The 27,069-nt window shown below is 41.6% G+C and overlaps 1 protein-coding gene across 11 annotated transcripts in view; it reads right to left on the minus strand.

The window, feature by feature from the left end:
• Nucleotides 1-27,069, minus strand: part of KCNJ16 (potassium inwardly rectifying channel subfamily J member 16) — a 52,626-nt gene that overhangs the window by 18,434 nt on the left and 7,123 nt on the right. For 3 of the 11 annotated variants that reach the window (XM_045813881.2, XM_045813874.2, XM_045813875.2), the window contains one exon: nucleotides 25,304-25,410. The exons of 4 other annotated variants lie outside the window; for them this stretch is intronic. The gene's annotated coding sequence lies outside the window, so the exon portion shown is untranslated. Of the gene's footprint in view, nucleotides 1-3,398; nucleotides 3,462-4,886; nucleotides 5,014-14,646; nucleotides 14,753-25,303; nucleotides 25,411-27,069 lie in introns of those variants that run through there. 4 more of the 11 variants (XM_087854172.1, XM_045813876.2, XM_045813878.2 and 1 more) reach the window with 4 other exon arrangements.

Here is a 27,069-nt window from a genome sequence, read left to right on the forward strand (position 1 = left end):
CACAATTCCATCTTCATGGCAAAAGAAACTCCACAAGGGTAAGGAATGTATTGCCCATGCCAGGCCAGAGTTTCTAGGTAGAAGTAGCACTTTCCACTAGGGAGAGGTATCTCGTAACACTGTAGGTGAATGACAGCATGTTCGAAGTCTTCCCACCTTGAGAGTGTTAGCCAAGGCTTACCAAGCAGCTGGTGGTAGAGTCCAGCCACCATGGCCTCTTGCTTTCAGTATGTGGGCCATGGAAGCTGAAAGGGTCACCCCAAATGGCTGTGAGCACTTACTTAGGGAGAAGATAGCAGTACCTTTCCAAGTATCAAATCGGATACATGTGGATATAAGTACTACAATGGCCAGATTCTTAAGGTCAAAGCTAAGGGTTTAGGATTGCCACTGGAGTGGGGCATTGGCTGTGCTTGGGGGCAGGCCCGGCTGGCTATGCAACTTTACAGAACGCAACTTCAGCTGAGCTGCTAGAGGAGAGTAAAGAGGGAAAAAAGAATTACAGTTAATCAGCTTAACAGCCACCCAGGGAGAGGCCAAGGGACAAGAAGGAAGGGAAAACACAGAGGTGGGGAATTTAAGAGAAGTGAGAAGAGGCAGCACGTAAGGACTTGGGCAGGCAAGTAGTCCATATTAAAGAGGGATAGCCCAGAGTCACTGGGCTCTAGGTGTGGAGCTGGGGTTCAGGATCTGGGCTCCAGACTGAGGAAGGGTAAGGGCTGGATAAAATCCTCAGCCTGAAAAGAAACACGTCTTAAGTTCCAGGCACTGTATGTCCATGTGTCTGTTTAATTTTCCCCCAAATTCTGACAACCAGTTATCAGCATCATCCCCATATTAAAGATGCAAAATTGAAGTCGAATTAGTTTGGTGGATCGATCCAGGATCACACAGAGAGTAAATTGGGGGGAAAAAAAAGACTATAAGAGATTCCTCTCGTTCCACAACTCAAGTCTGAAACCTTAATGAGAAGAGGAGCTATTAGAAACAGAATCAGGATGAAAGTGGATCTCTGGACCTGATCTCGGTGGCGGGGGGGGGGGGGGGGATAAAATTCAGTCACTATGACTGGGCACAGGTTCAGAACAGAGCGAACTGCAAGAGATACCGGCTAAGTCCTGTAAGGTGTGTTTTAGAACCCCTTAGGTGCTCTACGGATTGACTCATCTCAAAACCGGGAGCAGAGGGGCCCGCCTGTAGGGTCAAGGCCCTTAGCTCTAGGGATCGGAGTAATTCACAGCAGGGAAATGTAGGAAAATGATTTCCCTCAAAGCTGATCAGTCTCAAGCCCAGAAGGCCAGCAGAGATGAGCAGGAGGAAAGCTTACATGAGCTTAAAAACATATCTTTCCCAGAAAATCAAGGCAAAGATTCAACAAAAATAGTTTTTCATCCACATAGAATTTCTAATGGAAGTCATAAAACTTTGTTCCATTGGAGACAATTCATAGCAGAAGTGTAATGTTCAACTCTGGGTATCTTGCTTTTTAAGAGGAGTCACACTCACGGTAAGAAGTGGAGCATTAGGAAGAAGTGAAGAAAAAGGAAACATCGAAGAAAATATAAACTCATGTGTTCAAAACCTTTGCTGAGTACCAACTATATCTCTTGTACCGTGAACTGGTTGTACTGAGCATCACATGACTCTGCTCCAAGGAGTTCATAGGCTTGAATGCAGAGATGGGCCATCTCTATCCATCAGGAGAGAAAGGTGTTTGTTGTGTGATACCACAGAGGTGGGGTGGGGGTTTGGGTGTGGCATGTACAGGGAAGCAGATTTATTTATTTATTTGTTTATTTTTGAATTGAGCCTTTTTTTTAAAAAAGATTTTATTTATTTATTTGACAGTGAGAGAGAGACAGCCAGCGAGAGAGGGAACACAAGCAGGGGGAGCGGGAGAGGAAGAAGTAGGCTCTTAGCAGAGGAGCCTGACGTGGGGCTCGATCCCAGAACGCCGGGATCACGCCCTGAGCCGAAGGCAGACCCTTAACGACTGCGCCACCCAGGCGCCCCAGGGAAGCAGATTTCATATCTGCATCAAGAAGAATACTTTTGTTGTTAGTATCTGTAACAATTGAGTGAAGATTAGCACTCTCGGAATTTGGATGAAGAATATATAGACATTTCCTGGTTTGATAGGAGGTTTCAACTCTGAAGGTCTCTTTTGTTCACAAAGATTTAAGGATTTTGTGTTATGTTTCATTAACTAGTAAATAGTATCTACTCCAAATCTAGGAGATGAATGGTGGTGAAAGACTGCCCAAGAGGATTAAAAATAAACTGTCAGAAAGACCTCATTGTCTCACTAAAGTCAAAACACTTGAATCTTCTGATTTTTTTAATTCTTATAAGCCATATCGTGATAGCTATAGGAAAGATCATACTGACCCATGTTTTTTGTTCATTGCACTGACTTTTTAAATTTTTAGCTGATCTGTTTTTTTTTTTTTAAAGATTTTATTTATTTATTCGACAGAGAGAGAGACAGCCAGAGAGAGAGGGAACATAAGCAGGGTGAGTGGGAGAGGAAGAAGCAGGCTCCCAGCAGAAGAGCCTGACGTGGGGCTCGATCCCATAACGCCGGGATCACGCCCTGAGCCGAAGGCAGACGCTTAACCGCTGTGCCACCCAGGCGCCCCTAGCTGATCTGTTTTTATTCTCATTTTGTATTTCTATGCATGCCCTAAACTAAAAACAAACACACACACACCAAAAAACCCCTCAGCCTGGATTATGGATTTTTCTTAGAAAAAAAAAAAAATAGAGAAAACCCAGGGTAATGGTTGACAGGGAAGTTTCCAAGGGCAGGAGATGCTTCTGGATCAGTTCAATCTTGTGTTCCAGGACGCCCCCAAGTCCCACTGTGAGGTTGGGCAGACCACATCTTCCAGGTGAACCAAATTCAGGTTCTGATGGTCCGGTCTCAGAAGGGCCTTACCAGGTTCCTATCACAACCTATCATTCCAGGTACATTATTTATATAATGGAAACAAAAGAGTACCTTTGCCTTAATCCTTTAGATTTGATTTCTGGAGTCAGCCTGATTTCTCTTTGCATCTCATTTCTACCTTGTACCTAGCTGAATTCAGAGTAGTTATTTTACCTCTTTGATCCCCATCCCTTTAAAAAGGGTAATTCAGAGAATTAAATCAGATAGCACTGTCCCATAAATGTCAGTAGTTTTCACCTGAAGCTTAGCACTCGAACAAACTAGGAACTTTGTCTCGGCTGATTTGAGGCAGCCACGGTGACCATGAGAGAAAGAGCTGTTTTGATTTTAAGAAATCAAAATGTGCTAGGACCGATGTGCCTTCATGAAACTAGGTCTACACAAAAGAACATCCCTGAGCCTCACTCTCTTGTTGACTTTTATTACCTGCCATGCCAGCTCGACATACCTTCCCTGACCTCCCCCACATCGCTGGCCTGCAGAGACTGGGCTCATCCGGGACGTGAGGCCCAGGGCTGGAATGCGGTTGTCTGAACGTCCAAGACGGCTGGTCAGAAAGCCAAGTCAGAAGCAGCTGGAGGCTGGTGTGTATCGCCAGAACTCCCATGACAATGCAACAGTGGCTTGCCTTCCTTATGACCAAATTGCAGTTGGCTGGCTTCTTCTCAAGCCTGAGAACCAGAGGTAGGTACGTTCCTTGGAGTTAAGTCATTTGAGATATTACTCTGAGCTTAGCTATTAACCCACTATCATGTCTACATCAGTTTCCCTCCTCTCTAACACGGAGCCAGTAACCATTGTCTTCATACAGCTTGTGCTCTCTCGGTGCCAGATACCCTATCGAACGAGATTCAGTGATATATAAGAGACAGATATTATTAAAGGCGTCTGAAAAGGAGGCAGAGAGAAGCTAAGTAACCTGGGAAGGTCGCACTTCTGAGCAGCAGCCAATTTGGGCTCTACCTGCAGGATTATGGGCTTTCAGAACCCCTGGGGATGTATCCCTTGCTCCTTCTAAATTCTCAGCATTATGTCAAGGCTCATAAAAATAAAAGAAAGAGCAGGGGAAGGGGCTTTTCAAAGAAAAGCTTGAGGAGTTTCATCAATAAGACATATTCAGGATGAAAGCCATGGCTGTGCCTCTCTGCAGTCTCGGAATTTCCAGGTAGATGAGCTGCGTTATCTCAGCCTCCGCTCCTTCCACCGGCCAAGTGAGAAGCTGAAGGCACCGAATGGAACAAATGCTATTTACTCCATAGCAACGGTGCAGATTGCAAATCGAAAGACAACAAGTCGAAGAAAACCTTTAAAAGTTAGAAAGCGCCGTGCTTTTATACTTCATCAGACATCACTGCTCGAGAAGCGTATTATTTACCGGAGCTAACTTTGAGCAGCTTTTTTTTTTTTCCTAGCGAGACTTTCCAGTATTTCCGTGTCTATTTTTAGTTGTACAGACGCAATGAATTACAAATCAAAGACAGCGTGTTTTAACACACCCTTTCAAACTCTCGATGCCACTTTATTGTCACTTTGGAACAGTGGAAGAGTGACAGAGACCTACAAAAAAGAGGGTTTTACGGATGATTGTTTCCATGGGAGATTAAACACTCATCCTTCTCCACGTTGCCCCACGTCAATAAGTAACGTTCAGCTGGCTAAGTCATCATGCTTTTAGTCTCTCTCTCCAAATGTTACTTCCCTTAACTGATCTATAAATGGCACTCACATTCTTAATCTGTTTGCTTCAGCGCTCCCCAGAGATTACACGAGAGAAAGAAAGACTATTCCCAGCCATACACGGCACAGCATTAAAGAGCGAAAGGAAGTACCGTCAAGGTGCCTATTAGCAGGCATACACGCAAGCAAGAAGGAGCTCAAGATCAGGCAAGCAGTTAGTGAGGCTTGGCTCACTCTGTTACCCACTAAAAGGTCTTACCTTAGTTACAGATAATGAAGTTCAGACCAAACCCCTGTGTCCTTTTCGTCTCCTCGGAGTGCTGCAACCACACATCTCAGGCTCCTTTCTCTTCGCTCCTTCCTGCTCCCTCCGAAGCTGTCAGCACCTACCGCCATGGAGATGAGAAACCCCACAGGAGAATCTCGCCCTTCTTTGCCTTTCCGGACACATTCACCCCACACAAAGGCCAGTGAGTTCTCAGCTTCACTCTAGTGAATCAAGACTTTCTTTAACTGGTTCCCATGCCTACACGTAGTAGACAGTCTTGCCAATGGTGGCTTACAGAAAACAAGCATCGAGAAGAAATATCCTTCCTCCCTGCCCATCTACCTCTTTGTCTTGTGAACAGACCTTTGTGAGCTTATTCAATAACAAGGATCTCCCCAAAGCACAAAATGGCCACAAATGGCCCCTAAACTTCTTACTCGTCCGGAAGGCTGGATTTTCTCTTACTCACACCTCCAGGACTCGGAAAACTTCTTCCCAGTGTGTCCTTCTTAGGTAGGTGCTCTATTGTCGCCATAAAGATTTTTCTGTGCCAACACACACCCTGTCTGTGTAATCCTATCCTAAGGCAAACAGCATCTTGCCCAACATCATTTCATTTGGGTTCCGAGAAATTGTGTACCCCTAGCTGACCACTGACAACCGCAGTAATGGTTCCAAAGACAAAGCTTAAATCTTTTTCTGAGAAACCGGTTTTGTTTTCTGGCTTGTTTGCTTGCTTCTTCTAAGTCCGGGATCAGCGAGGGAATGCATTTCTTACTCGATGCCCATTTTCACCTATTGAGAAGTCTTCTAATTAGGACTCAACTGGTCATGAAAATGAGGACATTTATAAGAAATTGAGTGACTCCTGGTGCCATTTACGGAGATGATGGAACTGGGAGAGAAGGGATTTTGAAGTTGAGGTATTCTTGTGGTAACCGGCTATCCTCTCTGACAACAAAATGAAGATGTTAGGTAGACAATCTATTACTCTGGAATTGAGGGGAGAGGTCCCAAAGTAGAAGTTATCAGTCCATATATAGTATTTAATACCATGAACACAGGTGGGACCAGACAGGCAGTGAAAATAGTTAGGAAACAAAAGGGATTCCAATTATCAAGCTCTGGAACAACCCAATCTGAGGTTGGGAAGATGAGCAAGATCCTGCAAAGGGGACTGAGAAGGTGAACTGTTTGAAGTAGAAAGAAAACCTCAAGATGTGGTATGAAGTGAAGGAAGTGTGATAAGAAAAAGGGAGTTATCGGTGTCACAGATTAATGATGGGTCAGGATGAGAACTAAGAGTTGACAATTGGTTGGGGCAATGTGTTGTCACTGGTGACTGATGAAAGCTGTCTCGGTAGTGTTCTAGAGGCAGATGCTTGATGAGACCAGAACAAGTGGGAACAGGGTGAGAGGGAGGGGAGACCATGCATATCCCATTTGTAGGGAGCTTTGCTGTCAAATGGAGTAGAAAAATGCTTAATGGATGGGAAGGGATATAGGGAGCAGCAAGGATTTGTTTTTCAGGGAGAGAGTTTTTGCTTTCTTTTAGTTTAATAGGGGAGACATTAAAATTTGTCGCCTAAGGTGTTGCCAACTTACTGATTTTTTTAATAAGGTAGATGTCCTACAATTAGTCCTGCACATTGTTTCTATTAAAATAAGCATTTTGGGGAGACTTGAAGAAAGTGTCCTGTTTGATCTCATGATTTCATTACAAAATCATAGGGAGAGGGGCGCCTGGGTGGCTCAAATGGTTAAGCGTCTGCCTTCGGCTCAGGTTACGATCCCAGGGTCCTGGGATCGAGCCCCATATCGGGTTCCCTGCTCGGTGGGGAGCCTGCTTCTCCCTCTCCCTCTACTGTTCCCCCTGCTTGTGCTCTCTTGAGTTCTCCATCAAATAAATAAATAAAATCTTAAAAAAAAAAAAACCGAGATCGTAGGGAGAGAATGGAATACTATTATTGGCTCAAAAACTAGGTCTGCTTTGTGCGTGATATATTACTAACCACCAGTTTCAACTAACTAGGTGAGAAGTGAATAATCAACTGATTTCTTTTGATATATTTCTCTCCTATTTTTTCCTACATTATGTAAAATACTTCACTTAATTTCATCTTAAATAAAACTGCTTTTATTATTGTGTAAAATGACATAAATAAACTATAGGAAACATAAAACCCACATTAATAACCTTTCAGTAAACACTAATCAATTGACATTTAAGCCAAGTAATTCTTTGTTATGGGAGGAAGTTCCATGCCGATAGGGTGTTTAGGAACAACCCTAAACTTTGTCCACTAGATGCCAATATGACTCCAAACCCCAGTGTGACAGTCCAAAATGTGTCCAGACATTGCCAGATGTCCCCTGGCGGGGGGGGGGGGATTCCCTTCTGGGTTGAGAACCACTGTCCTAGACTCAAAGAACTGAGTAGATGAGTTTTGCTCTTAGTTAATGGAATCTGTAGCAGAATAATGGACTCAAAAAACATGGGAGTGCAATTTCTTTCACAAAATATAATAAATGTGAATTCCTTAAGGAGAAGGTACATATGTAAAATGTGTATAAAAGACTGCAGTGTTGTTGTTTTTTTTAAGATTTTATTTATGTGACAGAGAGACAGCCAGCGAGAGACGGAACACAAGCAGGGGGAGTGGGAGAGGAAGAAGCAGGCTCCCAGTGGAGGAGCCCCATGTGGGACTCGATCCTGGAACACCAGGATCACGCCCTGAGCCGAAGGCAGATGCTTAACAACTGCGCTACCCAGGCGCCCCAAGACTGCAGTGTTTTTAACACTAACTTTTAACATCTCAAACCTTGTGAATATGTATGTTTGTAAGAAGAAAGGTGGACTTCAGGAGAATGGGTAGGGATAAAACACATTTCCATGGAAGGATGAGTTGGTTTTCAGAGAATCATATTAAGATTGGCTCAATTTCTCATCTTTACAATAAGAGGCAACATACTGATTAAGAGCTGAGGTTTGTAAGACCGTTGATTAGAAGCTGTCTCTAGCTACTCTGTGCCTCAGTGCTCTCATCTATAAAAGATAATAAAAGAATCTTTCATGTAGTTCTCAGCAGGTGTAAATGAATTAATATTTGTGAGGCACTTAAAAAAACATCGAGCAATGATATTTGCCATGTCTGTGCTGTTACATAACAGTCTGACTGGGATCCATGTGGGTTGATGGATGAGAGTATAGGTTTCTGGTTGGCGAGAAGTCAAACAAGATATGGAAAGCATTGGAGGAACCTGCATGGCTGAAGGGATGGGCAGAATCTTTTGAGGTAAGCTTAAAGGTGTGCAAATGAAAGGCACTGGTCTATGAGAAAAATCCCTACAAGCTCTTCTTGTGGTAATCCTTGTGATAATCTGACTAATTCAGGAAAGTCATCGTCTGAGATAGGGAAAACATAGTCTGACTTTTATGTGGTATAATATAGTAGGTAAGGGACAGAATTGTTTATTTTAACCTGGTTTTCCATACCCAGTGGACAATTTTATGTTGTTTCCTGCAGCCTCAGCCCCTGCTGAAACCACGTGTTCAGGTAGACCCAAACAGCCTTCACAGGTGTCCTTTTTGCTGGCCTGAGGGCTTCCTGTTATTCTAACCCTGGCTACCGTAGGGTACAGAAAAAGTGTTCCTCTCCCACAACTTATGACAGTTTTTCCCACTACTTCTTTTTTTTTTTAATATTTTATTTATTTATTTGACAGAGAGAGAGACAGCCAGCGAGAGAGGGAACACAAGCAGGGGGAGTGGGAGAGGAAGAAACAGACTCATAGCGGAGGAGCCTGATGTGGGGCTTGATCCCATAACACCGGGATCACGCCCTGAGCCGAAGGCAGACGCTTAACCGCTGTGCCACCCAGGCGCCCCCCCACTACTTCTGATACTAAAATTATTTGAAACTCATTGACATTTTCTTCTCTTTGGCCAAACTGTGTTGAAGTAGAGTTTTGGAATCAGAAATAAATCCGTGTAAAGCTGGTGAGCATGTATTTCCTCTCAAATTAGTGATAATTATTTAATTTTCAAACTGAACATGAGATTTAATAAGGTTTCTGTTTGGGATCATTATTTTTTCTGAATTCAAAGGAATTATTTTCCCAGCTGGTTGTTGTACCAATTACAAAACACACGTTACCAAGCAAAGACCCCTCCCTCCCCGCCACACACACTGAGAATTGCCAAAATGTCTGAGTCAAGTATTGTCAGAGGAGGGTTCAACTCAACACATGAATCCTCAAGAGGGCACGAACACAGCAAGAGGTCATTTCTTGAGTCTTTCTAGCAGATCCCCTAGAGTTGGCCTTCTGTCTCTGAGCACTGTCACTGACAGGATCTCACCGAGCCCTTGTGTGTTCTGTTCCTGTTTTATGATGAGTCAACGCTACCAATGAGGAAGTCCTTCCTTCAACTCAGATAAAAATGTCTCCCCTTAGCTTTCACAAGGCTTTCCTGTCCTCATGCTGTGCCTCTGAAAAACAAATCTTGTACTACTTCCAACAACAAGTTCTTCAGACAATGTCAGATAAGAATCTTCTAGTTGCTTCTTTCTAACTCTGTCTTCTCTTCTTCCAGTGAAAACTCTCCAAAGCCTCCAACGATTCCTGATCCACACAGTGTGTATTTAATTTGTCACTTTTGAAAGTGTAAAAAGTAGGGACAAGTGCTAAAGTGATGAGTCACTAGGACAACGGGTGTCAACCAGGACTGCCGAGATATTTAGTCAACTTATTTACAAGCAATGATGTGCTGGCCAATTTTAATAGGGCTCTCTGAGGGAACAAAAAAGACTGCCTGGTAGAGTTTACCAATTTCTGTAGTGTAAATTCTCTGACCATGGCTGATTTCAAGTTACCAATGTGATGTCTCAGAAGGTGAGGTTGGTAAGAGGTGGGCACCGCTGGTTTTCCTAGACTAGTAGGAGCTGCTCACATAGAGCATTGTATGATAAGCCAGGCTTTCGTATCTGCTCGATGTCCTGGTTGCTCTCCTCTGAAGGTCTCTTTTAACATGTGATATATTTTTAATTTATAATTACTGAGGTGTTGTTTGACCAGCCAGGAATCAGTCCACATTCCACTCGAAATTCTACTTCAAAGGTCCAATTCCATCAAAATGCAACATCAAAGTACCTATGAGTGCGGGGGTATACCATGTCACAGAGAAACCCTCTAGCTTCTAATAATTGGCTCAGAAAAGAAAAATTGGTATCGCCACTGGAAATTATTAAAATAAAGTCCTGGAAATAAAATTAACTGCAAATTGAGATATTAGGGTACATTCTCATTAAATTATATACACCACTAAGCAATTATTATTGCTTAATTCTATGTACCACTAAGTTGTGTGTGTGTGTGTGTGTGTGTGTGTGTTTTAATGGAATGGAAAAGAAACTGGATTAGAAACGGCTGGCTTGTTAAGAGGGATACTGCAAAACATGATTTAAAGTTTTAAATGCTTCCATATAATTCAGTAAGCATGTATCAAGTCCTTATTGCGCATTAAGGAAACTATAAATGTTCAACTTAAAACTCCACAATGAGGGGCGCCCGGTTGGCTCAGTCGGTTAAGCGTCTGACTCTTGATTTCAGCTCAGGTCATGCTCTCAGGGCTGTGAGATCGAGCCCCGCGTTGGGCTCTGTGCTGGGCCTGGAGCCTGCTTAATATTCTCTCTTTCCCTTTGCCACTCCCCCCACCTCTAAAACAAAACAAAACAACACAAAAAAACCTCCACGATGAATAAATTTGTTTTCTTGTTTAGCCTTTCTCACTCTTGGATAGGCTCCTACTTTCTTAAAAGCCATGGATATGTTTTTGTTCTTTAGTGAATCTGCTCTGCAGTAGTTACTCTGAGTCACATTTCCCCAAGGGTGTAATTTACACCCTTACTCTATTCATACTGAATGCAACTGATTGAGACAAACTATGTTAGCACTGAATAAGTATTAGCAGGAAAAATAAAAATGCTTATTTGGCTTAATCATGGGATCTAGGATGGGGAGAAGTAGGAGAAGGATGGAGCTGGGGTGGTGAGCAGTACCTGGAAAGTCAGGTGAAAGAACGTTGCTTATTCTAAGGAAGAATGAAAGGGTTTTGATCAAGGGAGTAAGCCAATCTGATTAGCATTTCAGAGAAGATATTCTGGCGGTGGTGGTGGGAAATGGATTGGCCAGACATCTGATAGGGAAGGCAGTTAAGAAAGATATTGCATAACCCCGGGGGAGTAAAGCAAAGGGAACAGATCGGAGAGATCCTTGGGAGTCTGAATCTACAATAATCAGAAATCCACTGGGGAGGGAGGGAAGAGGGAAGGGAGGGAAGGGTGGAGCTGCATGGTGGAGGGATGGGGAACAGTCAGGGATGAGTCCAAGCAAAGAATACATGCAGCTGGGATCAAGCCTACAGGTTGGGTGGCAACAGGGTTGTGATTTTATTCCCTGGTTAAATAAAGGGATAACGGGGCAAGAAGACAGAATTAGAGATTTAAAGAGAATGGAAAACGTTTGAAATAGTCTCTGTAGCGAAGTTGAGAAATATGTGATGTGGGGCTGCATCGAGGGCCCCCTTCCTTAGTGACACTTCGTCAAGGATCTACTAGCATACGTGGATTGTGAAAAAGTGTTCCAGATCCTCCCAATAGGTCATCCCACTTCCCTCTAATGACCTGTTCCTCTAATTTCTAAGGAAACCCGCCATACATAACAAACTCCTTGTGACTGAAGAATTTTAACAAGGTAACTCATTCCACTCTTTGTTTCCAGATTGACTACTAAATGGCTTTTGTGACAAAAACAGTGAAATTCCCACTGAAATTTGCTCTGAAAACATTTGCTGGAGATCCCCCACATTCATTCCAAACAAATCCCGGACATCCGCGAGGAGACAGGAGCACAGAGGCAATGCAATCCACACTGTCCTTGTGAGGAACTTCGAAATTTAGTCAAGGACCAAACCCCAGTGAGGTCATGTCTCGTTTGGGATTAAATGGCTAACTCTGATTCCGTGATCATATTAAGAAAAATGCACATAAAATGCCCAGGAATTTTTCCTTTGTTTGATTCAGAAATTAAACGTGCACACGTCATGTCTGCAAAAATGAACATTTCCCCATGTCAGATGCTTTCTTTGATTCTAATAGGATGTAAAAGAGAAGAGACAACGCACTACCTTCTTTGCCTAGCTGTGCCGTGTGCCTTCCGGCACCTCTGGCCTTCCAGATTTTAAATGTAGCTTTGTCTATGCTCTAAGAAGCAAAGTTCATAACCAAAAATCTTAACCAACTCACTAGCTGTAACCTGCTCCACCAGTAAAGGCCATCGAGAAGGCAAAGGTCAAAACATCCCTGATTGCCTCATGCCAAGTCAGCCCAGCTCCGAGAGGCTTGGTAGTTAGTACAGCAGAAGGTGCGCATCAGCTGAATTATGAAGACAACACCTTCATTCTGCATATGAGGTAATGCATACACTGTCTTGTAACAGTGCTTATCTGATACCTAATACAATTGGAAAAATGAGCAGTGCCAGCAATTTCCACATCTTTGCTTAAAACAGTCTGTGTTGAGGCCCCCTGGGTGGCTCAGTCAATTAAGCGTCCAACTCTTGATTTCAGCTCAGGTCATGATCTCAGGATCCTGGGATCGAGCCCCTCATCAGGCTTCCTGCTCTGGGGGAAGTCTGTTTGTCTCTCTGTCCCTCTGCCCCTCCCCCACCTTGTACTCACTTGGTGAGTACAATAAATCAATAAATCTTAAAAAAAAAAGAAACGTTCTATGTTGTCACATAAGATATAAAGAAGATTGTTCATTGGAAATATGAACATCTATTTTGATAGAATAACAATGGCTATCACTTATTAAATACATTATTACATACTGGGATTTTGGTAACTGTTTCACAGAAACTGTTTTAATTCTTAAGCAACCCATACGGTAGGTGCTAAAATCATTAGCAATGTTTAAATAAGCCAACTGAGACTTAAGTATGTTAAAAGACTCTCCTCAAAGTCACATGATGAATGAAATTTATTGGCAGGATTAGAACTGAAATCCTGTAATATCAAAGACCACATGCTTTTCAGCTAATCAAGGCAAAAGCAACCTTCTCAAAGACAGAGAGCCCATTTGAATCCATGGAAGTGTCCATTACACCTGACTAGTTCCACAGAGAAAACAACCACACGAACCAGATTGTATGCAAGAGACTCATAAGCAGTGAGACATTTGCTGTAATGACTTAGAAGTAAGATTGAGTAATACAAATGCCAAATCATCACAGACCTAAGCTAGGTCAAAGAAATCTTGACCCAAGTGTGAACCAATTCTAATAATTTTTCTGGCTTTTGGATTACTGATACTACACTTAATATCCAGTGGCCCTAAATGATTTTCTAAACGTGGACATAGCTCATCTTGCCATTTAAAAGTTTCTATATAGAAATTATAATAAATATTGTAGAAATAAACAAGACTGCCCAAATGAGAATCAGGCAGGGGGTACCATTCAGAGTCTGCTATAGCAAGGGAGTCAGCCATCATTACTTGTGTTTGGCAGAGACTCAAAGAGACGCAAAAGATCAGGGAAGCTTTCAGTGAAAACGGTAAAGCTAAAGATACGATCAGAGGCTACCGATATGGGAAGCTAGGATCAGGTTAACTAGAAGCAGGACGTTCTCTGTGATTAGTTTGGGAAGCATGTTTTGTTTTCTCTGGTTAGTTCTAAGTTAGAACCAGGGGGAAAGATTGGGATGTTGGAAGTCAAGGACCAAGTCTAGACCACTTGGGGCTCACTGCTCCAAAGTTTGTCGTTTGTCACCTGGCTATTTGTTATAAAGGCTATGGGTCGGAGTTATATCGTCATGCATGGCCTTGGCCATTGTCCATTTGTACATCCAGCCTCCCCAAACAAAGACTACAATATGGTGGTAAGGGAAATGTGGGACCGCTACTAACAAAAGTACGCTTCTTGAAACTATAGCCTCCATATCAATACTTGTAAATTGGATCATCTGTGATTAAATGTGATTAAAACTCCCCAAATAATGTATTCATACTTCTCCATTATAGGACTCAAAAAAATGCATTTAATCACTCCTTTTTTTAGGACAGCTTGGCTTTCGTAGAAATCTAATTATCTATTAGCTGAATATTAAAGCTGGGTTGACTTAATTATAATCGAGTCTCCCCAATATTAATGGAAACTATTGTAACAAATACTCAGTGATGATGGGTTTTCTGTGGAGAAATTGCATGACCTTGCCGTACAGGATCTTGAGAACAACAGCTCCTGCCATCTCAGGACTGGTAAACTCTAGCATGTTGGATGCATCATGTTCTTAAACACGTGGCATTTTACCCATTTTGTGTTTACCTTAAAGCGCGACTCTATTTTAACAGTTCAAAATTATTTTAAACCTTGGTGGTGGTGTGGGGACAGTGTATAATACATTTCAGCCTGGTTAAATCTACCAGATCAAATTTGTTTGAGCCGCAAAAAGTTGAGGTAGACTTATTTTACCATTTTCCCCACCTTTTCTTCTGGCTCTGACTTCTGTGGCTTCTTACATGGTTGGCTAAGAAAGTGCACTGGATGGGTGAGGTGGTTTGAATACTTTGCCAGCCCATTCTTTCAATCTAGATGGTGTCTGTGTATACAATACACACTTTTGCTAATTGTTAGCAATGCAAGTTCTTTTGCTTTCTGCAACTCTCTCAAAGTCACAAATGCCAACACTCACCAGCCAACAGTCTTTTCAGCTTGTTGATGTTTTCTCTCACAGAATGACTTACTTGATATTCTCACCCTTCCACTCTCCACTGTTTGAAAATATTGCAATTGCTGCCCTGAAAATAAGGACCAAAAGACAGGCTTGTCCAAAAGAGCTGAGTCAGTTATTCCATGCAGACACTAGTTGAAGGTTACTTTTTTTTTTTTTTAAAGATTTTATTTATTTATTTGACAGAGAAAGACAGCCAGTGAGAGAGGGAACACAAGCAGGGGGAGTGGGAGAGGAAGAAGCAGGCTCCCAGCGGAGGAGCCTGATGTGGGGCTCGATCCCAGGATGCTGGGATCACGCCCTGAGCCGAAGGCAGACGCTTAACCGCTGTGCCACCCAGGCGCCCCTGAAGGTTACTTTTATTTTCACTTTGATTTTCCCAAAGCCTTAAGTAAATGCAAATGTTCACTATTGTTATTTCTCCTTAGGCTAGGAAATCTGGAAAATATAGAGGAAGCTTCAGAACACGCAGCCGTCTGGGGCACAAAGAAGTGATGGAAGAAAATCTGAGTCATGAGTTCTTGCGTCAATACCCAAATCCCTATTTTCTCCATGTTTATAGGATAACAACTATTTCTGAGAATACTTCATGTCTTTCGCCTTTCCTCAATCCACAGTTGACTGTTCCTTTTATTTTCCCTTTTTATTTGGCCTTTCCTTTCCTCTCTACGAAATACCTTCTTCCATTTTGTTCATTATCAGTGTTAAGGTTGCCTGCTTACTGACAAAAATTTAAATTCTGATACTTGTAACAAATTACAAAAGAAGAGTCAGGCAGTGCCTCTTCTAAAGGGTGAAAGATTCAAAATAATAAGTAGAAAAATAAATGCTTCCATCTCATGTTATCTAACCATATTATGATGGCAACATAAACAAAAGGCACAATAATAGAAAGAATGGTAAGAAAAGGAAAGGACGGTCATCCGTCATTTCGGTGTATTGCTCTGCTCTTTTCTGAGGAAAGTGTGGAGTCTCTCAGTTTTCTGCCCTCATTGTCTGTTATGGGTTGGATTGTGTTCTCTCAAAAAGACATTTTGAAGTCCTCACCTCTGGCACCTGTGACTGTGATCTTATTTGGAAATAGGGTCTTCTCAGACCTAATCAAGTTATAAGGAGGTCATTAGTGTAGGCCCTTGTCCAAATGACTGGTGTCCTTCGAAGGAGAAGGAATGTCCACCCAGAGAGAAGAATAACATGTGAAGACAGAGGTGAAAGTTGGGGTGGCGTTGCCATAAGCAAGGAGCCTCAGGCTACCAGAAGATGAAGAGGCAAAGAAGGATCCTCCCCTAGAGGCTGTGGTGGGAGGGTGACCTTGATTGCAGACTTCAGGCTTCCCCGGCTGTGAGAGAATACATTTTTGTTTTAAACCACCCAGTTACAGCAGCCTGAGGAGACTAATACAACACCCATACTTGAATCTGGAAGGTTCTTTTACACCTTCTAGAATTTTCTCCCATCTGTTCCTTTGTCTCTGAGGGATCTTCTACTACCTTTGCATCGATGGACTAGTAAGTAGTTCAGTTATTTCCAACTACAAAACCAGCTGCCCCATGGAAGTCCAGTTCTGAGCTTGTTTAGATATTGAGCTTACTCTCTGGTTGTGACACAGGAGATGGAAATCTTAAAAAGTTGCCCTTCGACTTTATCTGACATCTATAGATCGCTGGCCGTCTAGTTCCTGGGGCGCGGGGGCGGTGAGTCTGCTTATACAGTTCATTCCATAATTTTGAATTTACAAGCTAAAGGGAGCAAGCACATTTTTGGAAGACGTTAAGTAATTTTGATTCTACATGAAAACTGAGACTCCTAAAACAATAAAAACTAAATCCAAAATATGAGTAGACTGCTCGGCTTCACCTAAGTGTGCTTTTAAATAGACACTTTAAGATTCTGTTATTTATGACACAGACCAAATTTTAGATTTTTTTTCCTGGCCTCTGAAGGAGGCTCTGCTTAAACAGTACAAGTGGTCATCCCTCCCACCTGCCTCAGATTAACCTCTCACCCAGACCACCGTAGTATTTGACATGTTAACATTATTCCCTGTACAGGTCTGTGTACCCAGAAGTCTCAGATTAAATGTAAATATTACATGAGAGTAAAATAAGAGAGAAGTGTCTCTTCATGGAATAGATCAGGATGATTTGGGAGCATAGGCTAAAATCAAGCAAAGAGGTCCCCGTGTGTCTTATGAAGACAGCCCTATGTGGGCAACAGCAGGAAAGTGAAAACCTACCTAGAGTAATAACAAAGAACTAGGCCAGTGACCAATAGAAGAGATAACATTAAAAATCAGAAAGAGGGGTGCATGTGTGTTGGGGGATAGTGTGAGGTACTATGGGGAAGGAGAGCCCCAAATAAAATAACTTAATATGACTTGTTTATTTACAGTGTATCCTATCAAGGAGCAAATTCTATTCCATATCATTTCTAAGCTTCATTTTTTTTATTCTTTGCCTCAAATAAATGAATGCTATTTGTTAGGCCTTCCCCTGCCTCCTCTATTCAAGGCAGGTAACAGGTTGTTTGCAAATTTATGATTTCTAAGACATAATACCAGTCCACAAGAAGTTAGTAAGCTATTTAGAAGACAACATACAGGAGACAAAACATTACCACTTGAATTGTGTTCTTATTTCAGTTTTGTTTTGGTTAACAGATGAGTGGGAAAGGGTAATGGATGAAGGTCAAGTGAGTAGAAGAGGAAACAAAGGAGGGCAGGCTCCTTGTGGGTTTAATTCAAATTCATCCTGTATGGTGTCATGCAAAAGGTGGATGTGGCTAGAACTCTGAGAGATATGCTGGGCTGTATGAGAGTCAAAAGGGAGAAGAATTACGTTCTCCAGATGAGAGCAAAGAACACAGCATTTTTGTAAAGCGAGAAAGCTGGATTCATAAAAGAGAAGTGGTGGCCAAGAACACCAAACCATTACACTGGGCCCCAAATGGGAAAGCTTTTATCTGCTTGGCTAAGGACTTTGAATCCTCTTTCTGTTTTCTTTTTTTAGTAGCCCTATATCTCTTAAGGAATATTTCTGGGGACACCTGGGTGGCTCAGTAAGTTAAGCATCTGACTCTGGATCTCGGCTCAGGTCATGATCTCAGGGTCATAGGGTGAAGCCCCGTGTCAGGCTCTGCACTCAGCAGGGAGTCTGCTTGAGGTTCTCTCTCCCTCCGCCCCTCCCCCTACCCGCTTGTGTGCACGCACTCTCTCTCTTTCTCTAAAAAACAATATTTCTGAACAAGGTTTTGGTTACGTTGCTGGCAATCAAGGCAATTAGTAATGGATGACTCTTCGATTTTTCAGGTGTTACGTTTGACCAACTTTGCAAAATTATATAATATACATTTTTGGTCTCCTGAATAGATGAATTCCAGCGTATTGGAGAGAGATTATAGAATTTGATAATTCAAAATGACAGCCACAGACTTTTAAGTCTCTTTAGCATTATGAATATGGTAAATTTTCCCGATGAATTGAACTCAATCTGTAAGTAGGACTATGTACCTAAATTAGGTCCATAATTCAGCCCAGAAAAGGAAAGGACTTGGGAAAATGACGTCCACGTGTTTTCATAAACCTCAATTGCCCATATAATGTGTGCACTTTCATCCAGCCAAAGTGTAACAAAGATGATCTGTTTTCAACCAGCAAAAGGCTGGTGAGAAGGCACACAGTGTTTTTAGGTAGACTTTCCCCCTTATCTTTGAGCTCTCAAGCCTCAGAATTTTCTTTCAAGGGAAACACAAAAAACCCAGAACAATGACCCCATTCAACTATAAAACCACCGTGATCAGCCTTTCCACGGCTGACCCTTCGGACAGGAGCAGAAACAGCAGGTTCTGCCTGGATGGCGTGGCCCTGTTTTAACAGCACAAATACTTTGGCAGGGAGATAAGTAGCTGATTAAATCCAAGGCGGAGCCTAAAAATATAAATGCTGAGCAAATGACTGAATAGCCTTTTTTTTTTCCTTTTTTTTTTTTTTTGCAGGGCAAGGCGATAGCTGAGGCCACCACCGGTTCCCCTTCGAGACGTCCTTGGCACAAGCACCAGGCATCAGGGCTGGACCCAGAGATGGGGGCAGTTATCGCGAGAATACGAAATGCTGCCAGAGCAACTCTGTGTGATGTAACTAGAGATTCTGAGCAGAGTTAGTCAGAGCCCTGTGTTCTCTGTAAATACTGGAGTAACTAGCTTTTAATCTTTTTATCGACACGCAGCGTTGGTAAACAGAGATATGGAAACCTTCTGAAATAATGTTACATGAACTTGGAAGTCTAGTTTATAGCTAAATATTTCCCCGTCTTCCCAGGGAGGTAAGCTGCTTTACTAGCGTGCCTTCTGATTATAGACTAACCACAGTGACAGAAACCTTGTAGTTTCACACTTTAGGAACAGAAGGGCTTTTTAGGTTTTTAGGTTTTATTGTTTTTCTCACTGCCTAACCCCCCTTCCCCCGCCCCCCAAGTTTGGAATCCCACCTTTGGGAACTATGGAGAAAAATAAGCCACAAAAAACATGGCTTTGGGTGGTTGTTTCTCTTCAAGCTTCAGGAACTTAAACTGAAAGCAGGTAACTACTGCCCCCTTCCTGGTAGTTAAGACCCATGTACAAATTATGCGAGGCTCTCAATTCCATCTAAAACCAAGAACTTGGGTGTCCAGTTGATGTGGCTTGAATACCACAATTTCAAGAACACCTCCTACCTAGCTCCCCCATAAGCCCCAAGCATACACCATAGTACCTGGCACACGGGAGGTATTGAACAGGTGTTCTCTGCTTTCGTAGGTCCAGGAAGAGGACTAACAGGGGAATCAAAGACAAATTGACTTAATTTGCCTGTCCATATCTACATACTCCATATGGCTACCTAAGACCAACTTCCATGTATTTGGGTGAACACAGGCTGAAAAATTTTTTTGAGTTTCAAAATTGAATTTATAGATTTTTTTTAAACTGAGGGTTTTTAAATTATTGAGCTATATATATATGTGTGTGTGTGTGTAATTTTTTTTTTTTTTTTTTACATAGCAAGGGAGTGTGAGCAGAATTATGGGAGGGGCAGAGGGAGAGAGAGAATCCAAAGTAGACTCCCCACCAAGTGGGGAGCATGGGGCTCGATCTCACAACCCTGAAATCATGACCTGAGCCGAAATCAAGAGTCGGACACTTACTCCACTGAGCCACCCAGGTGCTTCCAGATATATAAATTTTAAGTAATTCAAGCCATGTGACAAAATTCGGCCATTGGACAAAGCTATCGTGACACTACTATCAGAATCACATGAACAAACAACAAATAAAATGGTAGCGACAAAGACTGGTGCTGCCCCTCCCTGATTTTTAACTAAAAATCACATGGCTTCCTTCAATTTCTTTTCAATGTCAGCTACTGACTACTTCAGACAGAGCCAAAATATACCAGCCAGTTTACCCACCAAGTTAGAAAGAGTGGTCTCTCCCGGGTTTAGAGAAAATGCTGCGTTCAAGAAGGGCGATCAGTTCACTTCTGCTCTCACATTTATTGAATGAGTTGGAATTAACTCTTGCAGTAAAATTCAGTTCTGTGGGAATGTTAACATTTCTAAAGTGTCTGTCTAAAAGGTGCTGTGTGACATTTATAAGAGCTACCATTGACCCAACTAGAAGAGAAAACAGAAGTTCTGTAGTGGTGACAGGCCTTGGTCTAGACCACTGGTTTTCAAAACTTTGTATCTATCAGAATCACTTGGAGGGATCATGCAGAAGAGAGATGCTGGACTCCAGTCCCATAGCTGCTTATTCCGTCGGTCTCAGGTGGAGTCTGAGAATTTGCATTTTGCACAAGTCCCCAGGCGATTCTGATGCTGCTAGTCCCGGACCACAATTTGAGAACCAACACAAGTCACACGTGGCAGAGTTTAGATTAAAACCCAGGTCTGTCTGATATTGAAATGCAAACTGACACCACCCTGAGAAGATACCTGTTATCCTCTTAAGATTTCTCCAGTGCAGACATGGAAGAGACAAGAAAGTTTGAGTACACGAAAGAGAAGTGCATCTGGAGGCAAACCCCAGAGGGTGAGTTCCCCTGCCGGCTGGCCGTGGACCAGTCCATCCCTTCATTTGCCTGATCCTTACTATTTCCATCACTCTACAAAGAATTCTCTAGTATTCCCACTACTCTTGCAAAGGCACTGTGAAGACAAAATGTGATCGTTGCTGCCAAAGCATTTTCTAAGCTTTGAAGTGTGACCACAAGTGTTGTTTTGTTATATTCATCAGGAATCAAAAAGAAAAAAAAAAAGAAGAAGAATAAAGGTGAACCAAACAAGAAAAACAAAAACATGCCAGTGAATGATCTGGTCTTTAGTTTAAAAGCTGGGACTACGTAATAGGAAATGCCAGACACAACAAAGAAGTTTATTGGAACCTTCAGGAGTTCAGTGATCTTTAGGATGAATGCGCTAACAGTTTTAAGGGTAGGGCAACTGCCAAATTTTTTCTCATACTTTTTTTTCAACTTAAAAAGTAAATATTGTATTTCTTTAAGAGATGGTCTTATGATGAATACTGAAAAACAATTAATACATCATGTAATTATTATTTGATTATTATATTTATATAATGTTCTTTGAGTCTTATTATCTAATGTAATTATTTTTGAAAAGTAAAAGTTTATGTTAGCAGCTTTCTTAGGAAGTGTAGTTTTCTTTCTTTTATAGAATACTGAAAGTATTCTATTTTAAAAAATACAATTTTATTATGTTGATGGTTGGTTTTTGTCTGCTGCTCTTTCTTGACAATATACATTTGACTTCATTTGTAATACGTGGCCGAAACAATGAAACCCAGGATTTGCTCTTCGATAAATGACTTCATCATTGTTATTCTTCACTGAGTAATTTTAATACAAGAGTAAAAACTGAGACTGCTTCTTCCTTCTCCATGAAAATTCTCATTGTAAATATCTGCATATCAAGAGCAGTAATTTCTAGCAAAATTAATATTGACTAGTAGTAAGAAAAAGGGCTATTTTCTATTAGATTAATGAAGGAGCAACTTTTTACTCTAAACTGAGAAATCTCTCAAGACCCACTGGGCTCTACTTTTATCTCTGTCTTTTCCCTCAAACAAATGGCTTATTTGATCTTAGTTCAATATTTGGTATTAAAGCCAACAGACTTTCATATGTCATTAAGACCATAAAGAATAATTGCATTTTCCCCCATCAATGAAATACTGCTTTCCTTAGACTGTGTGTTATCCTTGCTCAATGGAGTGAAATTCTTATTGATTCATGGTGTTAAAGTTCTGTTTGTGTTTATTCACTTTTGATGAAGATGACAAAGCCCTGTATTGGTGTGGCTGGGGTTCTGCACCTTCACTGGAGCACAGATATCCTCTTTTCTGTTTCTCGTTGGCTTGTTTTTATTTTTTTAAATGCCTTGACAGAGAAAGAACGATTTAATGCCTAGCATGCAAACTAGAATACTTCAAAGAAATCAATAATTACAGAATAGAGAGCAGGGTCCCATTGGTAGGGTTTGATTCTATTTTATCATTTCAGTGCCTGAGCATTTCTCATGCTTTCCTTTGGTGTTGTGTACAAAGGTTTCTTGAATGCTGGGTGTAAAATCCAAATTACGTGTCAATATCATTTAGCATTCTGAATCAACACACAGCTATGAATTTATGGAAAACTTAGGTTCTTTAGAGGGCACAGATACTAGGGATGAAGACTGCCTGGTCCAAAACCAGCTATGCCATTTATGAGCTGTGTGATCTTCGAAACATTGCATGGCCTCCTTGTGCCTGCTTCCTCATCTGTAAAAATGAAGTTCATCATGGAAATGGAAGGATTAATATCTGTGAAGCACTTACCATGGCGCACAGCATGTCATTTTTAAACAAAAATCAATCGGTAAATTGAAAATATTATTTCTGCAGTCAAGTGACAGACGTTCCTTTGTTATTGGTAGGGGAAACATCTCAGGAGTTTCTCCGTGTGGTCTCCTATCATTCATAGAAGACTGAGCAAAAATATCTTCTATTCATGACTTCAGTAACAGAACGTTTGGGTTGTGGAAACAATGAGGCCACGTCATCATTATGGCACTATCCTTGAGATACAGAGAAAACGTGAAGTCTCTGAAAGACTCAAAGTCTGCCTAACGAGACAGTATTGAAGGAAGAGAAAATGAGACAGAGGGCTAAGTTGAAAGGGTGAGTCAAACACAATGTACTAAAGAGATAGCAGAGAGAATCTATGCAAGATGGTGCAGACTAAAAAGGAGTTTTCACAGGACAGATTGAGCATAACATTTTGAGGTTATTTCTCATTTTCAATGCTTTTTAAAAATTAATAGTCAAGGAACTTGGCTATCGGTTTAATGTGTCCCATATTCTCAGCTTAAAAGAGGGATAAGTTATGCTGAATCAGAACATTGTCTCTGTGAGGAAATGGTCGGTGACTTAAATGAACAGGTATAATCTCACGAATGAAAGGATTTGGGTTAGTGTAGAAATTTGGTTGCTATCCATTCAGCACCACCACACTACTTAAGTGAAATACGACAAAGACAAGGGGATCTAAACTTACTAAGATATCTAGAATGAATTCATTCCCAGTGTTCACGCAGCCAAAGTGAGACTCTGAAAAGCCATTAAACCTTTACACTTCCAAAGCTCATTCATGGGCATTAATCTCACTTTTTGCTTGTAAAAGAGACAAAGCAGTTCTATTACAACATATACCAGAGTGCATTAAGACTCTCTTCTACCTCAGGGATAGCTATTTAGAGGTAGGAACTATGTCTCAATCACTTGTTTTATATTCTGAATGGCAAGTGTCAGGGGTGGTAGATTGGGATTGTACTAGTTTAGCTAAACTGGGACTACATGTTCCAGAATTCCATTCCCTTCATAGTTCCAGGTTAGCCTGGACCCCCTGGGAGACATTTTGCATGAGATTTGTAAGATGCACGGGAACCAACGGCCATATTCTTTTTATGTCAGAAGGTTGGCAAGGGCATGAGGCACTGTGATCATTCACAGAAGTTGTCACTGATTTGCTATCTCCTGTGATTGGCACGGGACGGGAGATCACCCCACAGTTTCTGTAGCTCCCTTCCTTCAGCTTCTATGGATCCTGGTTACATGATGGCAGGTACCAGCTTCTCCTGCTGGCCACCTTTATTATCTAATTGGAGGCTCAAGCATTGTGAGAGATGGGTATGAGCTCCATGTCATCCTGGTGGCTTCCAGCTCACTTTCCCTGGTTCTTATCTGTTGTCTTCCTTCACTCCACATGCATCCATCTTTCCAACTGCCTGCCTCGTGGCTTCAGGCTCCAGCACCAGATAAACACACACACACACACACACACACACACACACACACACACACACACACTTAATAGGCTCAATTATAAATGTTTGATTACAGAAGCAGAACCACTAGGAAAATTCATATTTACTTTAAAGATGAGGAAAGTGATGATAGAGAATTAGTTACTGTCAAATAATAATAAATGTGTAATCATGGTGAGACTGAAGCCTTCTGATATTGAGCCTCAGGGCACCGCTGCACCATGATGCCTCTGTCTACTCATCCGTTGGTATGTAGGGTGAATTCCTAATTCCATCCTAAATCCACCATGAAGACCACCTACTCCATGAACAGAGTGGTACCAAGTTAACATCCCTGCAGTGTAGGACAATAAAGCACAAGAAATGGACAACTTCAGAAGAAGGTAGAGCCCTGATAAGCAATTATCAAATTCTTCGGGTCAGAGATAGTGCTCCTTATTGAAAAAACCTACCTTGCAACAAAACCAGCATCCTCTCTAAAGTAGGAAAGCATCACCAATTGGTTTGTCCTCTCTCTTCTCCATTCTTCCCATCTCCTATTAAATCCTCCTCCTTTCCCAGAACCTCCTTTCCCAGAACCTCCTTTCCCAGAACCTCCTTTCCCAAGTAATGGGGAACTAGTTCAGTCTTATGACTATAGTCCTGAGTGATTTGGGGGAGAAGAGTGGATGCCATAAATATCCTTCCCATGCCATTTACTATGTAGGTCATACCCACTTTTTCTATTCCATTTATTTCCACTCTGCCTTCACCATCACACTGAAAACTCTATGTGCCAACCACTCAGAACTTCTCATGTTCTTCCAAACATGTCAGGTTCTTTATAAATCAGGAAGACATTTCTTCTTCCTTTCAGCTCCCCTGAATTCCCCAGGCACAGCTGGTTTTTCTGCCTGTGTCTTCCTTTGCTAGGTTTTGATTTTCTCGATGGCAAGCAACTGGTAGATTTATCTTTATATACCTAGTGCCCAATAGGATGACCATTACTCACTGACTTAGAAGAATGGAGGTGCCATTTGTTCAGTTCAAGAAACCAAAGAGTAAAAGATGACAGCATTCTGTCCATTGAATGGCAATGGGGTTTCCAAATGCTATGATTTTGATGCCTACAACAACCATGTCCACAATACTGTACTAATGGTATAGCGATTACCATGGTATTTGTGTGTGTATAATTAGTATAGTCCCTGACTTTTCACACGAAAAGAAGCATGGTGACTCTGAACAGCTCTGTCTACAGGACACAACACTGGACTTCCACTCACCTCCTAGTTCTGCTCAGTCTGTACTCCGATGCTTCTGTTTCACAAGCTGCTACAGCAGATCATAACCAGATTCCATGCCGAAGGGAGAAATGGTGTCCCTGTTTACACTAGCAAAGAACAGGAACGATTTGATGGAATCATGCAGAAGAAACACACACAAAATAATCTGCCTATAGCGATATAATGCATGGAAACATTGTCCTGGTTTCCATCACGCTTAACTCCCATGAGTGGAAAGTACGATACATTTTGCTTCTGTTGGGTTTTGTTCGGGTCTGCTTGTTTGCGATTTTGCTCTCCTTAGTTTTATTTCTCCAAATGTTTCTTTAGCTTTTCAACTCCTGATGCAAACGGTGCAATCTTATCATCAGCACAATATTGTTAGTGAACACAACTAAATAAAACTTTAGTCATAAGGAAATGGAACCACTTTCTATTCCCACAAAGCCTAAATTTAAATATGTGTAACTTTGCTCAAATTAGTCACACCACTTTCTCCTTGAGTGTTACCTAACCACCCACAAGTTGGCTCAATTCTGACCCAAACAAAAGGCAAGCTAAGCACACAACTGGAACAGGCTTTTTGCTGCGACGATCCTGGTGTATGGCTCATACTCTTTAATGTCCTGGCACCTTCTCAATTTTAGTTGCAAGTCCGGGGAAGGATTTTACTGTGCCATCTATAAATAGAACTCAGTAGTACATTACCAGAAAGCTAGAAGGTCAGTTAATAACCTAAGAGCTCATCAAAGATGGCTGAGTGTGTCTTTCAGGTACGTGCTAGTTGGCGAGAGCTATTTTGCTCTTGAGCAACAGACCCAACGTGCTGGCTTCCGTCTAGGGGAGGCCTGAATCAGAGATCTACTGAACAATTTTTGTGGTCCAGCCATTATGCGAGGTGCCTTGTTTTGTGAGGTTACTTTGGATTATTTTCCCAAAGTAGAGACAGAATGTCCTGAATTACCCATTGTTTGGAAAAGTCTCACATGAGATGTGAAGAGTACATAGTCTTGAAAAGACTCGCCAAGTTTGTGGGTGAGTAGATATTTTTCTGGGGCAGAGCCAACTAACTAATCAAGTAGTAACCTAACCCAAGAATTTGGTCTCACAAAAATTATCCTTTAATAGTACTTCTCAAAATTTTCCATTAAAAGAAAAACCTGGAAAAAAAAAAACCAGCAAGAGAAATGATTATGTTATCCTTATCCCTACCCCAAATCTTAGGGGTCTGAGAATATAACACAAAGGATTGGGCTGAAGCTCAATATATTCTGGTCTTAGGATTTTTCTTTAAAATCTATGCTCATTTTGAATTCTGGATATATATCTCAAAACACCTAAACTACAAAAGTAATTCTTTGAGCTGCTTATCAGTTAAATTATTTAATTCCTCTTAGTCTCAATCCAAATTCTGGAGTTAAATTAATGCTTCTGAAACGCACACCATGTTTATCTTGTGGCTTCTCATAGTTCCTGGCACATCGTTACTGCCATGAACATAGTCATTTGGAAGCAGGACTCCTACGCATGAAAAATAAACTGCATGCAAATATAGGAGAGAATATATAATAGCTGAAAAATATGGTGTAGAATGTGAGCTTAATGGAAGAGGAGACAATGCCGTTAGAAGGATGGACCACGGATGTCTTTTAAAGTAACCCGTTCTTTGTCTTAATTAAGAGAAATTACTTTCTCTTTGGCCAAATTGCATGGTAAAAAGCTGTAGCACTGAAAATGCTGTATTAAATTAATGGCTATGTCTCTAC

Source organism: Ursus americanus, chromosome 23 (assembly GCF_024610735.1).
Source record: "Ursus americanus isolate L20-20 chromosome 23, mUrsAme1.1.p, whole genome shotgun sequence".
NCBI classification, from domain to species: domain Eukaryota; kingdom Metazoa; phylum Chordata; class Mammalia; order Carnivora; family Ursidae; genus Ursus; species Ursus americanus.